We start from the raw sequence: 21,038 nt of genomic DNA on the forward strand, positions 1-21,038 counted from the left end.
TTTTTGATATTTTTGGCCTTCCTGTGACATCGGGTGCTTTAGGTGTCCTGGAGGGCAGGTAGTTTGCCCCCGGTGATGCGTTGGGCAGACCGCACCACCCTCTGGAGAGCCCTGCGGTTGCGGACGGTGCAGTTGTCGTACCAGGCAGTGATACAGCCTGACAGGATGCTCTCAATTGCGCATCTGAAAAAGTTTTAGGTGACGGTCAATTTGGAGTGGGTCTAGGGTGTCTGGGATGGTGGAGTTAATGTGTGCCATAACCAGCCTCTCAAAGCACTTCATGATTACAGAACTGAGTGCTACAGGGAGGTAGTCATTGTGGCATGAAGCCTTAGAGTTCTTGGGGACAGGAATGATGTTGCTCATATTAAAACATGTGGAGATGGCAGACTGGGACAAGGAGAGGTTGACAATTACCGTGAATACGCCTGCCAGCTGTTCTGCGCATGCTGTGAGAGTGCTGGTGTTGACCTGATTAAAGACCTTTTTCATGTCACCCTCAGAGAGCGATATCACCCAATCCTCTGGGTCAGTGACGGCCCTCACACCATGTTGTTGTCAAAGCGTGCATAAAATGCATTGAGTTTGTCTGGTAGAGAGGCACTGTTGGGTCTTCTTTTGTAATCTGTAATGGTCTGTAGCCCCTGAAACATGTGGCATGCATTGTTAATCCAGGGCTTTCATTGAAGAAGCAGCGAACCCTCACCGTGGGGACAATGTCGCTGATACATTTTCTAATGAAGCCGGTGACGAAGGTGGTTAGCATGTCAATGTTATCAGCGGAGTCTCGAAACATATTCCAATCAGATATAGCAAAGCAGCCCTGTAGCATAATCTCTGATTCTGGTGACCATTTTTCAACAGAGCAAGTCACAGGTACTTCCTGTTTGAGTTTCTGCTTGTAAACAGGAAGCAGGAGTATGGAGTCATGATCTGATTTGCCCGAATGGTGAATGTGGGATGGCCTTGTATACTTGCTTGTGGGTAGAATAACTGTATCCCCCCTAGTGGCATTGGATACGTGTTGATGGAAGTTGGGTATCACGTGTCTTAGTGATGCGGAATTAAAATTGACGGCAACCTGAAAAGCAGCATATCCGCATGTACATTTCCTTACTTGTTTATCGCCTTGCACAGTTCATTATGTGCCAGCTTGTTATTTTTCTTATCCTGAGGTCACGATAACAGCTGAAAACTCCCTCGGGAGGTAGAAGGGTTGGCATTTGACTTCCACCGCGCTGGAGTTAGCGAACAAGTTGGAGTTGCTGTAAAGGACAACCCCCCCCCCCCTCGATTGCCCCAACTCCACGATCCTGTCCGCCCGGTGAATGGAGAATCCATGGAGTTGGATAGCAATGGGGAGTACATTGTCCGTGAGCCATGTTTCATAAAAGCAAAGAATATTGCAGTTTCTAGAGTGACGACGTTGGTAGCAAATCTGTGATTGGAGGTTATCTATCTTATTTTTGAGTGACCAGTAGAGTGGAGGGAGGAAGTGGCCGGATCCCCCCCCCCCCTTGCCTCTGTAATGCCAGCGTTTTCTGCTTGGGTTGCACAAAAATTGTGTCGAAATAACAGAGAGAGCCCCGGGCAGATAAATCGAAGTAGAAGTTGGAATTGGAATAAGTAACAGCTGATCTCATGTTCAAGAGTTCTTGTCGGTTGTAAGAAATAATAGCGTGTACATTTCGTGAAAATAATCACAAAATAGCAAAGTTGGGCCGGAGCTTGCAAAACAGCGCCCATCCAGCACGGTGACACCTTCACATACCACATAATCTTTCGCCTTATGCTCTCAGAGTCTTTCTGAGTCTTTCTCAGTCTTTCTGAGACTCTGAGAGCATTTTTTGTGCCTTTTTGTCCGTAGTGGCTTCTGTCTGGCTACTACCCCATAAAGCCCAGATTGGTGAAGTGCTGTACAGACTCTTGTCCTTCTGGCAGGATCTCCAATCTCAGCCAAGGAACTCTGTAGTTCTGTCAGAGTGGTCATTGGGTTATTGGTTACCTCCCTGACCAAGGTCCTTCTTGCCCGGTTGCCCAGTTTGGCATGACGGACAGCTCTAGGCAGAGTCTGGGTAGTTCCATTTTTTTCTCCATTTCCCAATGATGGAGACCACTGTGCTCTTGGAAACGTTCAACACTCTAGAAATGGTTTTATTACTTTCCCCAGATATATGCATCATCACAATTCTATCTCAGAGATCTACGGACAGTTCCTTGGACTTCATGGTCTAGTTTCTGCTCTGACATGCATTGTCAGTTGATGGACCTTATATAGACAGGTGTGGTTCTTTCTAAATCATGTACAAACAATTGAATTGGCAACAGCTGGACTCCAATCAAGTTTTAGTAACATTTCAAGGATGATTAAAAAAGGAAATTGGATGCACCTGAGCTCAATTTGGAGTGTCAAAGCAAAGGGGTGTGAATATTTATGTAAATGAGATATTTCTGTATTTCATTTTCAATAAATTTGCAAACATTTCTAAAAACATGTTTTCACTTTGTAATAATGGGATATTTATTGTGTATAGAAAATGTGAAATAAATCAAGTCAAGGGGTATGACAACTTTCTGATGGCACTGTACTTCCTTTGTGTGTGTACTTGTGTGTGCATGTGCATGTGTGAGTGAGCATGTGTGTGTGTGTGCATGCGTGCTTTCATGTGTGAGTGAGTGTGTGTGTGTGTGCGTGTGTACTTGTGTGTGCATGTGCATGTGTGAGTGAGCATGTGTGTGTGTGCATGCGTGCTTTCATGTATGAGTGAGTGTGTGTGTGTGTGTGCGTGCGCGCGCGCGTGTGTGTGTGTGCATGCGTGCCTTCATGTGTTTGTGTGTGTGCGCATGTGTGATCCATAGAAGGGAGGGCTCAGCCGGGAAACAAGCCTCTCCATCAGCTACCTGAGGAACAGCTTCTGGCTGCTACCTGACAGTTATTCACTATGCAAACTTTCTCACTTTATTTATTCAGTCTGTAATGTCCTCAGCTTGGGGCCAAGAGGGCATTTCTCCATCTCCCTCGCTGGAGAATAAACAGCACAGCCATTTTTCCAGACGCTCATTTGTCATTGGCTGATCAAAGTAGATGAGTGAAGTAACTTTAAGTTAAACAGGTTTTTTTTGTAAAACTTTGTGATGGATGCCTGGGGGAAGTTTACCCTCTAATACCAGTAAGTGCTTATGTCACTCTCTCCACACACTCACTCACACTCTCCCATCCATCCCTCTCTCTCCATCCCTCTCTTTCCGTTTCTCTCTCTTTCTCTCTCCCTGTCTCTGTCTCTGTCTCTCTACCTCTCTCTCTCTCTCTCTCTCTTCGTTTCTCTCTCCCCGCTCTCTCTCCATGTCTCAGGTGAGGGTTTGTTAAACAAACACTTCCCATACAACTAGCTCTCACAGTATCACAGTCTCAGAAATGGAGGTTCATCCATGTTTCTCAAAATGTAACATTTTGTTGTTGCAAATGTTACATTTCTAAGTGTTTAAGGTGAAGTTTAGGCATCAACTTTGAATTTGTAAGGTTACGTTTCTTAAAGGGGAATGGAAACTCTAGGATTCAGAATGGCAGCTAACTGTAACTGTAAATTGCCATATTGACATTATTGCATCACTGAGCAGATCGTTTCATCAGATCAAAAGAGTTTGTTATCGTAGCAGTAACAACACAGATTTGCCGCCTGAAACACCTGAGCTAGAGGGTCGGCGTAGCAGTGACACAATCTGGTGTGAGCGCGGATGCTGGCAAATAATGTCTAGAGTATGAGTGTGTGTGTTGTAGAGAGATTGTGGCGATACAGCACAAAATCCCAGCGGATGGTGACTGTATTACATCCAGGTCAGAGGTTCCTGTCAGTCTGTCTGGATGGTGATGTATTACATCCAGTCAGAGGTTCCTGTCAGTCTGTCTGGATGGTGGCTGTATTACATCCAGGTCAGAGGTTCCTGTCAGTCTGTCTGGATGGTGATGTATTACATCCAGGTCAGAGGTTCCTGTCAGTCTGTCTGGATGGTGATGTATTACATCCAGGTCAGAGGTTCCTGTCAGTCTGTCTGGACGGTGATGTATTACATCCAGGTCAGATGTTCCTGTCAGTCTGTCTGGATGGTGATGTATTACATCCAGGTCAGAGGTTCCTGTCAGTCTGTCTGGATGGTGATGTATTACATCCAGGTCAGAGGTTCCTGTCAGTCTGCCTGGATGGTGATGTATTACATCCAGGTCAGAGGTTCCTGTCAGTCTGTCTGGATGGTGATGTATTACATCCAGTCAGAGGTTCCTGTCAGTCTGTCTGGATGGTGATGTATTACATCCAGTCAGAGGTTCCTGTCAGTCTGTCTGGATGGTGATGTATTACATCCAGGTCAGAGGTTCCTGTCAGTCTGTCTGGATGGTGATGTATTACATCCAGGTCAGAGGTTCCTGTCAGTCTGTCTGGATGGTGATGCATTACATCCAGGTCAGAGGTTCCTGTCAGTCTGTCTGGATGGTGATGTATTACATCCAGTCAGAGGTTCCTGTCAGTCTGTCTGGATGGTGATGTATTACATCCAGTCAGAGGTTCCTGTCAGTCTGTCTGGATGGTGATGTATTACATCCAGGTCAGAGGTTCCTGTCAGTCTGTCTGGATGGTGATGTATTACATCCAGGTCAGAGGTTCCTGTCAGTCTGCCTGGATGGTGATGTATTACATCCAGTCAGAGGTTCCTGTCAGTCTGTCTGGATGGTGATGTATTACATCCAGTCAGAGGTTCCTGTCAGTCTGTCTGGATGGTGATGTATTACATCCAGTCAGAGGTTCCTGTCAGTCTGTCTGGATGGTGATGTATTACATCCAGGTCAGAGGTTCCTGTCAGTCTGTCTGGATGGTGATGTATTACATCCAGGTCAGAGGTTCCTGTCAGTCTGTCTGGATGGTGATGTATTACATCCAGTCAGAGGTTCCTGTCAGTCTGTCTGGATGGTGATGTATTACATCCAGTCAGAGGTTCCTGTCAGTCTGTCTGGATGGTGATGTATTACATCCAGGTCAGAGGTTCCTGTCAGTCTGTCTGGATGGTGATGTATTACATCCAGGTCAGAGGTTCCTGTCAGTCTGTCTGGATGGTGATGTATTACATCCAGGTCAGAGGTTCCTGTCAGTCTGTCTGGATGGTGATGTATTACATCCAGGTCAGAGGTTCCTGTCAGTCTGTCTGGATGGTGATGTATTACATCCAGTCAGAGGTTCCTGTCAGTCTGTCTGGATGGTGATGTATTACATCCAGTCAGAGGTTCCTGTCAGTCTGTCTGGATGGTGATGTATTACATCCAGGTCAGAGGTTCCTGTCAGTCTGTCTGGATGGTGATGTATTACATCCAGGTCAGAGGTTCCTGTCAGTCTGTCTGGATGGTGATGTATTACATCCAGGTCAGAGGTTCCTGTCAGTCTGTCTGGATGGTGGCTGTATTACATCCAGGTCAGAGGTTCCTGTCAGTCTGTCTGGATGGTGATGTATTACATCCAGGTCAGAGGTTCCTGTCAGTCTGTCTGGACGGTGATGTATTACATCCAGGTCAGATGTTCCTGTCAGTCTGTCTGGATGGTGATGTATTACATCCAGGTCAGAGGTTCCTGTCAGTCTGTCTGGATGGTGATGTATTACATCCAGGTCAGAGGTTCCTGTCAGTCTGGATGGTGATGTATTACATCCAGTCAGAGGTTCCTGTCAGTCTGTCTGGATGGTGACTGTATTACATCCAGGTCAGAGGTTCCTGTCAGTCTGTCTGGATGGTGATGTATTACATCCAGGTCAGAGGTTCCTGTCAGTCTGTCTGGATGGTGATGTATTACATCCAGTCAGAGGTTCCTGTCAGTCTGTCTGGATGGTGATGTATTACATCCAGTCAGAGGTTCCTGTCAGTCTGTCTGGATGGTGATGTATTACATCCAGGTCAGAGGTTCCTGTCAGTCTGTCTGGATGGTGATGTATTACATCTAGTCAGAGGTTCCTGTCAGTCTGTCTGGATGGTGATGTATTACATCCAGGTCAGATGTTCCTGTCAGTCTGTCTGGATGGTGATGTATTACATCCAGTCAGAGGTTCCTGTCAGTCTGTCTGGATGGTGATGTATTACATCCAGGTCAGAGGTTCCTGTCAGTCTGTCTGGATGGTGGCTGCATTACATCCAGGTCAGAGGTTCCTGTCAGTCTGTCTGGATGGTGATGTATTACATCCAGGTCAGAGGTTCCTGTCAGTCTGTCTGGATGGTGATGTATTACATCCAGTCAGAGGTTCCTGTCAGTCTGTCTGGATGGTGGCTGTATTACATCCAGTCAGAGGTTCCTGTCAGTCTGTCTGGATGGTGATGTATTACATCCAGTCAGAGGTTCCTGTCAGTCTGTCTGGATGGTGATGTATTACATCCAGGTCAGAGGTTCCTGTCAGTCTGTCTGTATGGTGATGTATTACATCCAGGTCAGAGGTTCCTGTCAGTCTGTCTGGATGGTGATGTATTACATCCAGTCAGAGGTTCCTGTCAGTCTGTCTGGATGGTGGCTGTATTACATCCAGGTCAGAGGTTCCTGTCAGTCTGGTGATGCATTACATCCAGGTCAGAGGTTCCTGTCAGTCTGTCTGGATGGTGATGTATTACATCCAGGTCAGAGGTTCCTGTCAGTCTGTCTGGATGGTGGCTGTATTACATCCAGGTCAGAGGTTCCTGTCAGTCTGTCTGGATGGTGATGTATTACATCCAGGTCAGAGGTTCCTGTCAGTCTGTCTGGATGGTGATGTATTACATCCAGTCAGAGGTTCCTGTCAGTCTGTCTGGATGGTGATGTATTACATCCAGGTCAGAGGTTCCTGTCAGTCTGTCTGGATGGTGATGTATTACATCCAGTCAGAGGTTCCTGTCAGTCTGTCTGGATGGTGATGTATTACATCCAGGTCAGAGGTTCCTGTCAGTCTGTCTGGATGGTGATGTATTACATCCAGGTCAGAGGTTCCTGTCAGTCTGTGTGGATGGTGATGTATTACATCCAGGTCAGAGGTTCCTGTCTGTCTGCCTGGATGGTGATGTATTACATCCAGTCAGAGGTTCCTGTCAGTCTGTCTGGATGGTGATGTATTACATCCAGGTCAGAGGTTCCTGTCAGTCTGTCTGGATGGTGATGTATTACATCCAGGTCAGAGGTTCCTGTCAGCCTGTCTGGATGGTGATGTATTACATCCAGTCAGAGGTTCCTGTCAGTCTGTCTGGATGGTGATGTATTACATCCAGGTCAGATGTTCCTGTCAGTCTGTCTGGATGGTGATGTATTACATCCAGGTCAGAGGTTCCTGTCAGTCTGTCTGGATGGTGATGTATTACATCCAGTCAGAGGTTCCTGTCAGTCTGTCTGGATGGTGATGTACTACATCCAGGTCAGAGGTTCCTGTCAGTCTGTCTGGATGGTGATGTATTACATCCAGTCAGAGGTTCCTGTCAGTCTGTCTGGATGGTGATGTATTACATCCAGGTCAGAGGTTCCTGTCAGTCTGTCTGGATGGTGATGCATTACATCCAGGTCAGAGGTTCCTGTCAGTCTGTCTGGATGGTGATGCATTACATCCAGGTCAGAGGTTCCTGTCAGTCTGTCTGGATGGTGATGTATTAAATCCAGAGGTTCCTGTCAGTCTGTCTGGATGGTGATGTATTACATCCAGTCAGAGGTTCCTGTCAGTCTGTCTGGATGGTGATGTATTACATCCAGGTCAGAGGTTCCTGTCAGTCTGTCTGGATGGTGATGTATTACATCCAGTCAGAGGTTCCTGTCAGTCTGTCTGGATGGTGATGTATTACATCCAGGTCAGATGTTCCTGTCAGTCTGTCTGGATGGTGATGTATTACATCCAGGTCAGAGGTTCCTGTCAGCCTGTCTGGATGGTGACTGTATTACATCCAGTCAGAGGTTCCTGTCAGTCTGTCTGGATGGTGATGTATTACATCCAGTCAGAGGTTCCTGTCAGTCTGTCTGGATGGTGATGTATTACATCCAGGTCAGATGTTCCTGTCAGTCTGTCTGGATGGTGATGTATTACATCCAGTCAGAGGTTCCTGTCAGTCTGTCTGGATGGTGATGTATTACATCCAGGTCAGAAGTTCCTGTCAGTCTGTCTGGATGGTGATGTATTACATCCAGGTCAGAAGTTCCTGTCAGTCTGTCTGGATGGTGATGTATTACATCCAGGTCAGAGGTTCCTGTCAGTCTGCCTGGATGGTGATGTATTACATCCAGGTCAGAGGTTCCTGTCAGTCTGTCTGGATGGTGATGTATTACATCCAGGTCAGAGGTTCCTGTCAGTCTGTCTGGATGGTGATGTATTACATCCAGTCAGAGGTTCCTGTCAGTCTGTCTGGATGGTGATGTATTACATCCAGGTCAGAGGTTCCTGTCAGTCTGCCTGGATGGTGATGTATTACATCCAGGTCAGAGGTTCCTGTCAGTCTGTCTGGATGGTGATGTATTACATCCAGAGGTTCCTGTCAGTCTGTCTGGATGGTGATGTATTACATCCAGAGGTTCCTGTCAGTCTGTCTGGATGGTGATGTATTACATCCAGGTCAGAAGTTCCTGTCAGTCTGTCTGGATGGTGATGTATTACATCCAGGTCAGAGGTTCCTGTCAGTCTGCCTGGATGGTGATGTATTACATCCAGGTCAGAGGTTCCTGTCAGTCTGTCTGGATGGTGATGTATTACATCCAGAGGTTCCTGTCAGTCTGTCTGGATGGTGATGTATTACATCCAGTCAGAGGTTCCTGTCAGTCTGCCTGGATGGTGATGTATTGGACGTGTCACTAATCCTCATAAAGGACTTCCTGGCAGAAGAGGTTACTCGATCAGTCAGCAGCCGGAATGCCAGTTAAATAATTGCTGAAATGTTGCTTCATTAAAAGTTGTTTAAAGTTAACATCAGTAGTGGCTAGGTGCTCAATATATGTAATCAGTAACCTATGACGATGTTTATCACAAGCGCTGCTTGACGTGATGGTAACACATTCACCTTTTACAGACATGATCAGTGCCCCAAATGGTCAATTGACAATTTACATTGACTCCTCCCTCCATTCGTTTTGTACAGTGATGCTAATCTGTACCCCTGTACATTGACTCAGTATCGGTACCCCCTGTACATAGCCTTGTTATTGTTATTTTATTGTGTTCATTTTTATTAAATATTGTCTTAACTCTTCTTGAACTACACTGTTGGTTAAGGGCTTGTAAGTGAGCATTTCACAGTAAGGTCTACACCTGTTGTATTCTACCCACGTGACAAATACACTTTGATTTGGTTCATGAAATTTCATTCTAACCAATAATGGAGTTTACTTATTATGAATGCAGTGTGATTTAGTTTCGGTGTCAGACTAACTTTTCTAGTGATTTTGTTTGCAGAGCATACAGGCTGGCAGTTTATCACCAGTTCACCCTATGGGCACAAGGGAGAATTGGATGAGGTGTACTCCATGTCAACCCTGCATGTGTCGTTTCTTCCATAAGGCGCGCATACCCAGAAGCAAGTGGCATTTACATAGGATTTGAGTTTGAATAAAACCTGTTCATTTAGTAAATCTAGACTGCTGTAACTGTTTTCAAGACATAGGCCTAATACCTGCACCTTATGTAAAAAATAGTGTTAGTTATATTTTCCACAATAACAACAGGTTCAAGCGTAACCAGACAAACTTGCATTGAAGATTACTTCCAACGTGCACTAACCCATGTCCCTGTTGCCAGAGTAGTGGTTTCATCTAGCTATGGCTGGCATCTATTGGAAAGGAATGGTAACGACACTGGGCAGCTAATTGGCAGAGTCAAAGGAGACTTCAGTAATATATGCCATTTAGCAGACGGCAAACAACAAAAGCATACCATAAAGGGGCAATCAAAAGTGGCTACATCCATTTTTGTGCTTATTAATGAATAATATCTAACCATAGATTCTTGAAGAATACTATAAAAATGTCACATCACTCAGAAAGTTAGTGAATACACAGCATGCAGCACAGCAAACAATCAATCAATCAATTAAACTTATTTTACAAAAGCCCTTTTTACATCATAGCTGTGCATTCATAGGTCGAGACTGGAGGTCCGGCAGAGGGAGAGCGAGATTCGAAACAGCACGTCTGGGACAAGGTAGCACTTCCGTTGAAACGGGAAACAAAATCAGTTCCACTCCGATTCCCTTTATGGATGGGCATATCTTTGAATTGGCTGTTGAATGGCCTGCTCCTTTCGGAACACCAGCCCGCTCCCCCAAAGTGACCACCACGTTCTCTCTTTGAGCACTCAGAAGTTACACATTGTAGGTAATCTCTCTCTAAATGTCTACATCTGACATAATCTAGTAGACTTACCATTGGCACAGCGGTCAACGATGCCGTGTAGGAGCTCAGACCGGAAACACCATCTTCTGCTCCTTGAAGGGTTTCACCACAAACGCCCTGGCAGCCTTGGATAACTCTAGCTTGAAACTGAGCGTTCCCTCCTTTGTTGTAGCCTGCTGTCTCTCTCTCCTTTGTTGTAGCCTGCTGTCTCTCTCTCCTTTGTTGTAGCCTGCTGTCTCTCTCTCCTTTGTTGTAGCCTGCTGTCTCTCCCTCCTTTGTTGTAGCCTGCTGTCTCTCTCTCCTTTCTTGTAGCCTGCTGTCTCTCTCTCCTTTGTTGTAGCCTGCTGTCTCTCCCTCCTTTGTTGTAGCCTGCTGTCTCTCTCTCCTTTGTTGTAGCCTGCTGTCTCTCTCTCCTTTGTTGTAGCCTGCTGTCTCTCTCTCCTTTGTTGTAGCCTGCTGTCTCTCTCTCCTTTGTTGTAGCCTGCTGTCTCTCCCTCCTTTGTTGTAGCCTGCTGTCTCTCTCTCCTTTGTTGTAGCCTGCTGTCTCTCTCTCCTTTGTTGTAGCCTGCTGTCTCTCCCTCCTTTGTTGTAGCCTGCTGTCTCTCTCTCCTTTGTTGTAGCCTGCTGTCTCTCTCTCCTTTGTTGTAGCCTGCTGTCTCTCCCTCCTTTGTTGTAGCCTGCTGTCTCTCTCTCCTTTGTTGTAGCCTGCTGTCTCTCTCTCCTTTGTTGTAGCCTGCTGTCTCTCTCTCCTTTGTTGTAGCCTGCTGTCTCTCTCTCCTTTGTTGTAGCCTGCTGTCTCTCTCTCCTTTGTTGTAGCCTGCTGTCTCTCCCTCCTTTGTTGTAGCCTGCTGTCTCTCTCTCCTTTGTTGTAGCCTGCTGTCTCTCTCTCCTTTGTTGTAGCCTGCTGTCTCTCTCTCCTTTGTTGTAGCCTGCTGTCTCTCTCTCCTTTCTTGTAGCCTGCTATCTCTCTCCTTTGTCGCAGCCTGCTGTCTCTCTCCTTTGTTGTAGCCTGCTGTCTCTCTCTACTTTGTTGTAGCCTGCTGTCTCTCTCTCCTTTGTTGTAGACTGCTGTCTCTCCCTCCTTTGTTTTAGCCTGCTGTCTCTCTCCTTTGTTGTAGTCTGCTGTCTCTCTCTCCTTTGTTGTAGCCTGCTGTCTCTCTCTCCTTTGTTGTAGCCTGCTGTCTCTTTCTCCTTTGATGTAGCTTGCTGTCTCTCTCTCCTTTGTTGTAGCCTGCTGTCTCTCTCTCCTTTGTTGTAGCCTGCTGTCTCTCCCTCCTTTGTTGTAGCCTGCTGTCTCTCTCTCCTTTGTTGTAGCCTGCTGTCTCTCTCTCCCTTGTTGTAGCCTGCTGTCTCTCTCTCCTTTGTTGTAGGCTGATGTCTCTGTCCTTTGTCGTAGCATGCTGTCTGTCTCTCCTTTGTTGTAGCCTGCTGTCTCTCTCTCCTTTGTTGTAGCCTGCTGTCTCTCTCTCCTTTGTTGTAGCCTGCTGTCTCTCTCTCTCCTTTGTTGTAGCCTGCTGTCTCTCTCTCCTTTGTTGTAGCCTGCTGTCTCTCTCTACTTTGTTGTAGCCTGCTGTCTCTCTCTCCTTTGTTGTAGCCTGCTGTCTCTCTCTACTTTGTTGTAGCCTGCTGTCTCTCTCTACTTTGTTGTAGCCTGCTGTCTCTCTCCTTTGTTGTAGCCTGCTGTCTCTCTCCTTTGTTGTAGCCTGCTGTCTCTCTCTCCTTTGTTGTAGCCTGCTGTCTCTCTCCTTTGTTGTAGCCTGCTGTCTCTATCTCCATTGTTGTAGCCTGCTGTCTCTCTCTCCTTTGTTGTAGCCTGCTGTCTCTGTCCTTTGTCGTAGCCTGCTGTCTGTCTCTCCTTTGTTGTAGTCTGCTGTCTCTCTCTCCTTTGTTGTAGCCTGCTGTCTCTCTCTCCTTTGTTGTAGCCTGCTGTCTCTCTCTCCTTTGTTGTAGCTTGCTGTCTCTCTCTTCTTTGTTGTAGCCTGCTGTCTCTCTCTCCTTTGTTGAAAACTGCTGTCTCTGTCTCCTTTGTTGTAGCCTGCTGGCTCTCCCTCCTTTGTCGTAGCCTGCTGTCTCTCTCTCATTTGTCGTAGCCTGCTGTCTGTCTCTCCTTTGTCGTAGCCTGCTGTCTCTCTCTCCTTTGTTGTAGCCTGCTTTCTCTCCCTGCTTTGTTGTAGCCTGCTGTCTCTCTCTCCTTTGTTGTAGCCTGCTGTCTCTCTCCTTTGTTGTAGCCTGCTGTCTCTCTCTCCTTTGTTGTAGCCTGCTGTCTCTCTCTCCTTTGTTGTAGCCTGCTGTCTCTCTCCTTTGTTGTAGCCTGCTGTCTCTCTCCTTTGTTGTAGCCTGCTGTCTCTCTCTCCTTTGTTGTAGCCTGCTGTCTCTCTCTCCTTTGTTGTAGCCTGCTGTCTCTCTCTCCTTTGTTGTAGCCTGCTGTCTCTCTCCTTTGTTGTAGCCTGCTGTCTCTCTCTCCTTTGTTGTAGCCTGCTGTCTCTCTCTCCTTTGTTGTAGCCTGCTGTCTCTCTCTCCTTTGTTGTTGCCTTCTGTCTCTCTCCTTTGTTGTAGCCTGCTGTCTCTCTCTCATTTTTGTAGCCTGCTGTCTCTCTCTCCTTTGTTGTAGCCTGCTGTCTCTCTCTCCTTTGTTGTAGCCTGCTGTCTCTCTCTCCTTTGTTGTAGCCTGCTGTCTCTCTCTCCTTTGTTGTAGCCTGCTGTCTCTCTCTCCTTTGTTGTTGCCTTCTGTCTCTCTCCTTTGTTGTAGCCTGCTGTCTCTCTCTCCTTTGTTGTAGCCTGCTGTCTGTCTCTCCTTTGTTGTAGCCTGCTGTCTCTCTCTCCTTTGTTGTAGCCTGCTGTCTCTCTCCTTTGTTGTAGCCTGCTGTCTCTCTCTCCTTTGTTGTAGCCTGCTGTCTCTCTCTCCTTTGTTGTAGCCTGCTGTCTCTCTCCTTTGTTGTAGCCTGCTGTCTCTCTCCTTTGTTGTAGCCTGCTGTCTCTCTCTCCTTTGTTGTAGCCTGCTGTCTCTCTCTCCTTTGTTGTAGCCTGCTGTCTCTCTCTCCTTTGTTGTAGCCTGCTGTCTCTCTCCTTTGTTGTAGCCTGCTGTCTCTCTCTCCTTTGTTGTAGCCTGCTGTCTCTCTCTCCTTTGTTGTAGCCTGCTGTCTCTCTCTCCTTTGTTGTTGCCTTCTGTCTCTCTCCTTTGTTGTAGCCTGCTGTCTCTCTCTCATTTTTTGTAGCCTGCTGTCTCTCTCTCCTTTGTTGTAGCCTGCTGTCTCTCTCTCCTTTGTTGTAGCCTGCTGTCTCTCTCTCCTTTGTTGTAGCCTGCTGTCTCTCTCTCCTTTGTTGTAGCCTGCTGTCTCTCTCTCCTTTGTTGTTGCCTTCTGTCTCTCTCCTTTGTTGTAGCCTGCTGTCTCTCTCTCCTTTGTTGTAGCCTGCTGTCTGTCTCTCCTTTGTTGTAGCCTGCTGTCTCTCTCTCCTTTGTTGTAGCCTGCTGTCTCTCTCCTTTGTTGTAGCCTGCTGTCTCTCTCCTTTGTTGTAGCCTGCTGTCTCTATCTCCATTGTTGTAGCCTGCTGTCTCTCTCCTTTGTTGTAGCCTGCTGTCTCTGTCCTTTGTCGTAGCCTGCTGTCTGTCTCTCCTTTGTTGTAGTCTGCTGTCTCTCTCTCCTTTGTTGTAGCCTGCTGTCTCTCTCTCCTTTGTTGTAGCCTGCTGTCTCTCTCTCCTTTGTTGTAGCTTGCTGTCTCTCCCTCCTTTGTTGTAGCCTGCTGTCTCTCCCTCCTTTGTTGTAGCCTGCTGTCTCTCTCTCCTTTGTTGTAGCCTGCTGTCTCTCTCTCCTTTGTTGTAGCCTGCTGTCTCTCTCTCCTTTGTTGTAGCCTGCTGTCTCTCTCTCCTTTGTTGTAGCCTGCTGTCTCTCTCTCCTTTGTTGTAGCCTGCTGTCTCTCTCTCCTTTGTTGTTGCCTGCTGTCTCTCTCCTTTGTTGTAGCCTGCTGTCTCTCCCTCATTTTTTGTAGCCTGCTGTCTCTCTCTCCTTTGTTGTAGCCTGCTGTCTCTCTCTCCTTTGTTGTAGCCTGCTGTCTCTCTCCTTTGTTGTAGCCTGCTGTCTCTCTCTCCTTTGTTGTAGCCTGCTGTCTCTCTCTCCTTTGTTGTTGCCTTCTGTCTCTCTCCTTTGTTGTAGCCTGCTGTCTCTCTCTCATTTTTTGTAGCCTGCTGTCTCTCCCTCCTTTGTTGTAGCCTGCTGTCTCTCTCTCCTTTGTTGTAGCCTGCTGTCTCTCTCCTTTGTTGTAGCCTGCTGTCTCTCCCTCCTTTGTTTTAGCCTGCTGTCTCTCTCTCCTTTGTTGTAGCCTGCTGTCTCTCTCTCCTTTGTTGTAGCCTGCTGTGTCTCTCTCCTTTGTTGTAGCCTGCTGTCTCTCCCTCCTTTGTTGTAGCCTGCTGTCTCTCTCTCCTTTGTTGTAGCCTGCTGTCTCTCTCTCCTTTGTTGTAGCTTGCTGTCTCTCTCTCCTTTGTTGTAGCCTGCTGTCTGTCTCTCCTTTGTTGAAAACCGCTGTCTCTCTCTCTCCTTTGTTGTAGCCTGCTGTCTCTCCCTCCTTTGTTGTAGCCTGCTGTCTCTCTCTCATGTGTCATAGCCTGCTGTCTGTCTCTCCTTTGTCGTAGCCAGCTGTCTCTCTCTCCTTTGTTGTAGCCTGCTGTCTCTCTCCTTTGTTGTAGCATGCTATCTCTCTCCCTCCTTTGTTGTAGCCTGCTGTCTCTCCCTGCTTTGTTGTAGCCTGCTGTCTCGCTCTCCTTTGTTGTAGCCTGCTGTCTCTCTCCTTTGTTGTAAGCTGCTGTCTCTCTCCTTTGTTGTAGCCTGCTGTCTCTCTCCTTTGTTGTAGCCTGCTGTCTCTCCCTCCTTTGTTGTAGCCTGCTGTCTCTCCCTCCTTTGTTGTAGCCTGCTGTCTCTCTCTCCTTTGTTGTAGCCTGCTGTCTCTCTCTCCTTTGTTGTAGCCTGCTGTCTCTCTCCTTTGTTGTAGCCTGCTGTCTCTCTCTCCTTTGTTGTAGCCTGCTGTCTCTGTCCTTTGTCGTAGCCTGCTGTCTGTCTCTCCTTTGTTGTAGTCTGCTGTCTCTCACTCCTTTGTTGTAGCCTGCTGTCTCTCTCTCCTTTGTTGTAGCCTGCTGTCTCTCTCTCCTTTGTTGTAGCCTGCTGTCTCTCTCCTTTGTTGTAGCCTGCTGTCTCTCTCTCCTTTGTTGTAGCCTGCTGTCTCTCTCTCCTCTGTTGTAGCCTGCTGTCTCTCTCCTTTGTTGTAGCCTGCTGTCTCTCTCTCCTTTGTTGTAGCCTGCTGTCTCTCTCTCCTTTGTTGTAGCCTGCTGTCTCTCCCTCCTTTGTTGTAGCCTGCTGTCTCTCTCTCCTTTGTTGTAGCTTGCTGTCTCTCTCTCCTTTGTTGTAGCCTGCTGTCTGTCTCTCCTTTGTTGTAGCCTGCTGTCTCTCTCTCCTTTGTTGTAGCCTGCTGTCTCTCTCTCCTTTGTTGTAGCCTGCTGTCTCTCTCTCCTTTGTTGTAGCTTGCTGTCTCTCTCTCCTTTGTTGTAGCCTGCTGTCTGTCTCTCCTTTGTTGTAGCCTGCTGTCTCTCTCTCCTTTGTTGTAGCCTGCTGTCTCTCTCTCCCTTGTTGTAGCCTGCTGTCTCTCTCTCCTTTGTTGTAGCCTGCTGTCTCTGTCCTTTGTCGTAGCCTGCTGTCTGTCTCTCCTTTGTTGTAGCCTGCTGTCTCTCTCTCCTTTGTTGTAGCCTGCTGTCTCTCTCTCCTTTGTTGTAGCCTGCTGTCTCTCTCTCCTTTGTTGTAGCCTGCTGTCTCTCTCTCCTTTGTTGTAGCCTGCTGTCTCTCTCTCCTTTGTTTTTGCCTTCTGTCTCTCTCCTTTGTTGTAGCCTGCTGTCTCTCTCTCCTTTGTTGTAGCCTGCTGTCTCTCTCTCATTTGTTGTAGCCTGCTGTCTCTCTCTCATTTGTTGTAGCCTGCTGTCTCTCTCTCCTTTGTTGTAGCCTGCTGTCTCTCTCTCTTTTGTTGTAGCCTGCTGTCTCTCTCTTTTGTTGTAGCCTGCTGTCTCTCCCTCCTTTGTTGTAGTCTGCTGTCTCTCTCCTTTGTTGTAGCCTGCTGTCTCTCCCTCCTTTGTTGTAGCCTGCTGCCTCTCTCCTTGTTGTAGTCTGCTGTCTCTCTCTCCTTTGTTGTAGCCTGCTGTCTCTCTCTCCTTTGTTGTAGCCTGCTGTCCTCTCTCCTTTGTTGTAGCCTGCTGTCTCTCCCTCCTTTGTTGTAGCCTGCTGTCTCTCTCTCCTTTGCTGTAGCCTGCTGTCTCTCTTTCCTTTGTTGTAAGCTGCTGTCTCTCTCTCCTTTGTTGTAGCCTGCTGTCTCTCTCTCCTTTGTTTGTAGCCTGCTGTCTCTCTCTCCTTTGTTGTAGCGGCTGTCTCGCTACTCCTTTGTTGTAGCCTGCTATCTCTCCTTTGTTGTAGCCTGCTAGTCTCTCTCTCATTTGTTGTAGCCTGCTGTCTCTCTCTCATTTGTTGTAACCTGCTGTCTCTCTCTCTTTTGTGTAGCCTGCTGTCTCTCTCCTTTGTTGTAAGCCTGCTGTCTCTCTCCTCCTTTTGTTGTAGCCTGCTGTCTCTCTCTCCTTTGTTGTAGCCTGCTGTCTCTCTTTCCTTTGTTGTAGCCTGCTGTCTCTCTCCTCCTTTGTTGTAGCCTGCTTGTCCTCTCTCTCCTTTGTTGTAGCCTGCTGTCCTCTCTCTCCTTTGTTGTAGCCTGCTGTCTCTCTCTTTTGTTGTAGCCTGCTGTCTCTCTCCTTTGTTGTAGCCTGCCCTCCTTTGTTGTTGCTCCTCTTCCTGGTTAGCTGTCTGTCTCTCTCCTTTGTTTTAGCCTGCGTCATCTCTCTCCTTTGTTGTATGCCTGCTGTCTTCTCTCCTTGTTGTAGCCTGCTTGTCTCTCTCTCCTTTGTTGTTAGCCTGCTGTCTCTCTCCTTTGTTGGAGCCTGCTGTCTCGCTCTCCTTTGTTGTAGCCTGCTGTCTCTCTCTCCTTGTTGTAGCCTGCTGTCTCTCTCCTTTGTTTGTAGCCTGCTGTCTCTCTCTCCTTTGTTTTAGCCTGCTGTCTCTCTCTTCCTTTGTTGTAGCCTGCTGTCTCTCTCTCCTTTGTTGTAGCCTGCTGTCTCTCTCTCCTTTGTTGTGCCTCTGTCTCTCTCCTTTGTGTACCGCTGTCTCTCTCTCCTTTGTTGTAGCCTGCTGTCTCTCTCTCCTTTGTTGTAGCCTGCTGTCTTCTCTCTCTTTGTTGTGCCTCTGTCTCTCTCCTTTGTTGTAGCCTGCTGTCTCTCTCTCATTTTTTTGTAGCTGCTTGCTGTCTCTCTCCTCCTTGTTGTACCTGCTGTCTCTCTCTCCTTTGTTGTAGCCTGCTGTCTCTCTCTCCTTGTTGTAGCCGCTGTCTCTCTCTCCTTTTGTTGTAGCCCTGCTGTCTCTCTCTCCTTTGTTGTTAGCCTGCTGTCTCTCTCCTTTGTTGTAGCCTGCTGTCTCTCTCTCCTTTGTTGTTGCCTGCTGTCTTCTCTCCTTTGTTGTAGCCTGCTGTCTCTCTCTCCTTTTGTTAGCCTGCTGTCTCTCTCCTTTGTTGTAGCCTGCTGTCTCTCTGCCTTTCGTTGTAGCCTGCTGTCTCTATCTCTCTTGTTGTGTAGCCTGCTGTCTCTCTCTCTTTGTTTGAAGCCTGCTGTCTCTTCCTTTGTGTAGCCTGCTGTCTTCTCTCCTTTGTTGTTAGCTGCTGTCGTCTCTCCTTTGTTTAGCCTGCTGTCTCTCTCTCCTTTGTTGTAGCTCTGTCTGTGTCTCTCTCTCCTCTTTGTTGTAGCTTCTGCTGTTCTCTTCTCGCTCCTTTGTTGTAGCCTGCTGTCTCTCCCTCCTTTGTTGTAGCCTGCTGTCTCTCTCTCCTTTGTTGTAGCCTGTCGTCTCTCTCTCTTTTTGTTGTTGTAGCCTGCTGTCTCTCTCTCCTTGTTGTAGCCTGCTGTCTCTCTCTCCTTTGTTGTAGCCTGCTGTCTCTCTCTCCTTTGTTGTAGCCTGCTGTCTCTCTTCTCCTTTGTTGTGCCTGCTGTCTCTGCTCCTGTTGTTGTAGCCTGCTGTCTCTCCCCTTTTTTGTTGTAGGCCTGCTGTCTCTCTCTCCTTTGTTTGTAGTGCCTGCTGTCTCTCTCATCCTTTGTTGTAGCCTGCTGTCTCTCTCCTTTGTTGTAGCTGCTGCTGTCTCTCTCTCCTTTTGTTGTGTCAGTCCTGCTTGTCTCTTCTTCCTCCTTTTGTTGTAGCCTGTTCTTCTCTCTCCTTTGTTTGTAGCCTGCTGTCTCTCTTCATTTGTTGACAGCCTGCTGTTCCCTCTCCCTATCCCTCCTTTGTTGTAGCCTGCTGTCTCTCTCTCCTTTGTTGTAGCCTGCTGTCTCTCTCTCCTTTGTTGTAGCCTGCTGTCTCTCTCTCCTTTGTTGTAGCCTGCTGTCTCTCCCTCCTTTCTTGTAGCCTGCTGTCTCTCTCTCCTTTCTTGTAGCCTGCTGTCTCTCTCTCCTTTGTTGTAGCCTGCTGTCTCTCCCCTCCTTTTGTTGTAGCCTGCTGTCTCTCTCTCCTTTGTTGTAGCCTGCTGTCTCTCTCTCCTTTGTTGTAGCCTGCTGTCTCTCTCTCCTTTGTTGTAGCCTGCTGTCTCTCTCTCCTTTGTTGTAGCCTGCTGTCTCTCCCTCCTTTGTTGTAGCCTGCTGTCTCTCTCTCCTTTGTTGTAGCCTGCTGTCTCTCTCTCCTTTGTTGTAGCCTGCTGTCTCTCCCTCCTTTGTTGTAGCCTGCTGTCTCTCTCTCCTTTGTGTAGCCTGCTGTCTCTCTCTCCTTGTTGTAGCCTGCTGTCTCTCCCTCCTTTGTTGTAGCCTGCTGTCTCTCTCTCCTTTGTTGTAGCCTGCTGTCTCTCTCTCCTTTGTTGTAGCCTGCTGTCTCTCTCTCCTTTGTTGTAGCCTGCTGTCTCTCTCTCCTTTGTTGTAGCCTGCTGTCTCTCTCTCCTTTGTTGTAGCCTGCTGTCTCTCCCTCCTTTGTTGTAGCCTGCTGTCTCTCTCTCCTTTGTTGTAGCCTGCTGTCTCTCTCTCCTTTGTTGTAGCCTGCTGTCTCTCTCTCCTTTGTTGTAGCCTGCTGTCTCTCTCTCCTTTCTTGTAGCCTGCTATCTCTCTCCTTTGTCGCAGCCTGCTGTCTCTCTCCTTTGTTGTAGCCTGCTGTCTCTCTCTACTTTGTTGTAGCCTGCTGTCTCTCTCTCCTTTGTTGTAGACTGCTGTCTCTCCCTCCTTTGTTTTAGCCTGCTGTCTCTCTCCTTTGTTGTAGTCTGCTGTCTCTCTCTCCTTTGTTGTAGCCTGCTGTCTCTCTCTCCTTTGTTGTAGCCTGCTGTCTCTTTCTCCTTTGATGTAGCTTGCTGTCTCTCTCTCCTTTGTTGTAGCCTGCTCTCTGTCTCTCCTTTGTTGTAGCCTGCTGTCTCTCCCTCCTTTGTTGTAGCCTGCTGTCTCTCTCTCCTTTGTTGTAGCCTGCTGTCTCTCTCTCCCTTGTTGTAGCCTGCTGTCTCTCTCTCCTTTGTTGTAGGCTGATGTCTCTGTCCTTTGTCGTAGCATGCTGTCTGTCTCTCCTTTGTTGTAGCCTGCTGTCTCTCTCTCCTTTGTTGTAGCCTGCTGTCTCTCTCTCCTTTGTTGTAGCCTGCTGTCTCTCTCTCTCCTTTGTTGTAGCCTGCTGTCTCTCTCTCCTTTGTTGTAGCCTGCTGTCTCTCTCTACTTTGTTGTAGCCTGCTGTCTCTCTCTCCTTTGTTGTAGCCTGCTGTCTCTCTCTACTTTGTTGTAGCCTGCTGTCTCTCTCTACTTTGTTGTAGCCTGCTGTCTCTCTCCTTTGTTGTAGCCTGCTGTCTCTCTCCTTTGTTGTAGCCTGCTGTCTCTCTCTCCTTTGTTGTAGCCTGCTGTCTCTCTCCTTTGTTGTAGCCTGCTGTCTCTATCTCCATTGTTGTAGCCTGCTGTCTCTCTCTCCTTTGTTGTAGCCTGCTGTCTCTGTCCTTTGTCGTAGCCTGCTGTCTGTCTCTCCTTTGTTGTAGTCTGCTGTCTCTCTCTCCTTTGTTGTAGCCTGCTGTCTCTCTCTCCTTTGTTGTAGCCTGCTGTCTCTCTCTCCTTTGTTGTAGCTTGCTGTCTCTCTCTTCTTTGTTGTAGCCTGCTGTCTCTCTCTCCTTTGTTGAAAACTGCTGTCTCTGTCTCCTTTGTTGTAGCCTGCTGGCTCTCCCTCCTTTGTCGTAGCCTGCTGTCTCTCTCTCATTTGTCGTAGCCTGCTGTCTGTCTCTCCTTTGTCGTAGCCTGCTGTCTCTCTCTCCTTTGTTGTAGCCTGCTTTCTCTCCCTGCTTTGTTGTAGCCTGCTGTCTCTCTCTCCTTTGTTGTAGCCTGCTGTCTCTCTCCTTTGTTGTAGCCTGCTGTCTCTCTCTCCTTTGTTGTAGCCTGCTGTCTCTCTCTCCTTTGTTGTAGCCTGCTGTCTCTCTCCTTTGTTGTAGCCTGCTGTCTCTCTCCTTTGTTGTAGCCTGCTGTCTCTCTCTCCTTTGTTGTAGCCTGCTGTCTCTCTCTCCTTTGTTGTAGCCTGCTGTCTCTCTCTCCTTTGTTGTAGCCTGCTGTCTCTCTCCTTTGTTGTAGCCTGCTGTCTCTCTCTCCTTTGTTGTAGCCTGCTGTCTCTCTCTCCTTTGTTGTAGCCTGCT

The sequence above is a fragment of the Salvelinus namaycush genome, chromosome 5 (genome assembly GCF_016432855.1).
Source record: "Salvelinus namaycush isolate Seneca chromosome 5, SaNama_1.0, whole genome shotgun sequence".
Taxonomy (NCBI): domain Eukaryota; kingdom Metazoa; phylum Chordata; class Actinopteri; order Salmoniformes; family Salmonidae; genus Salvelinus; species Salvelinus namaycush.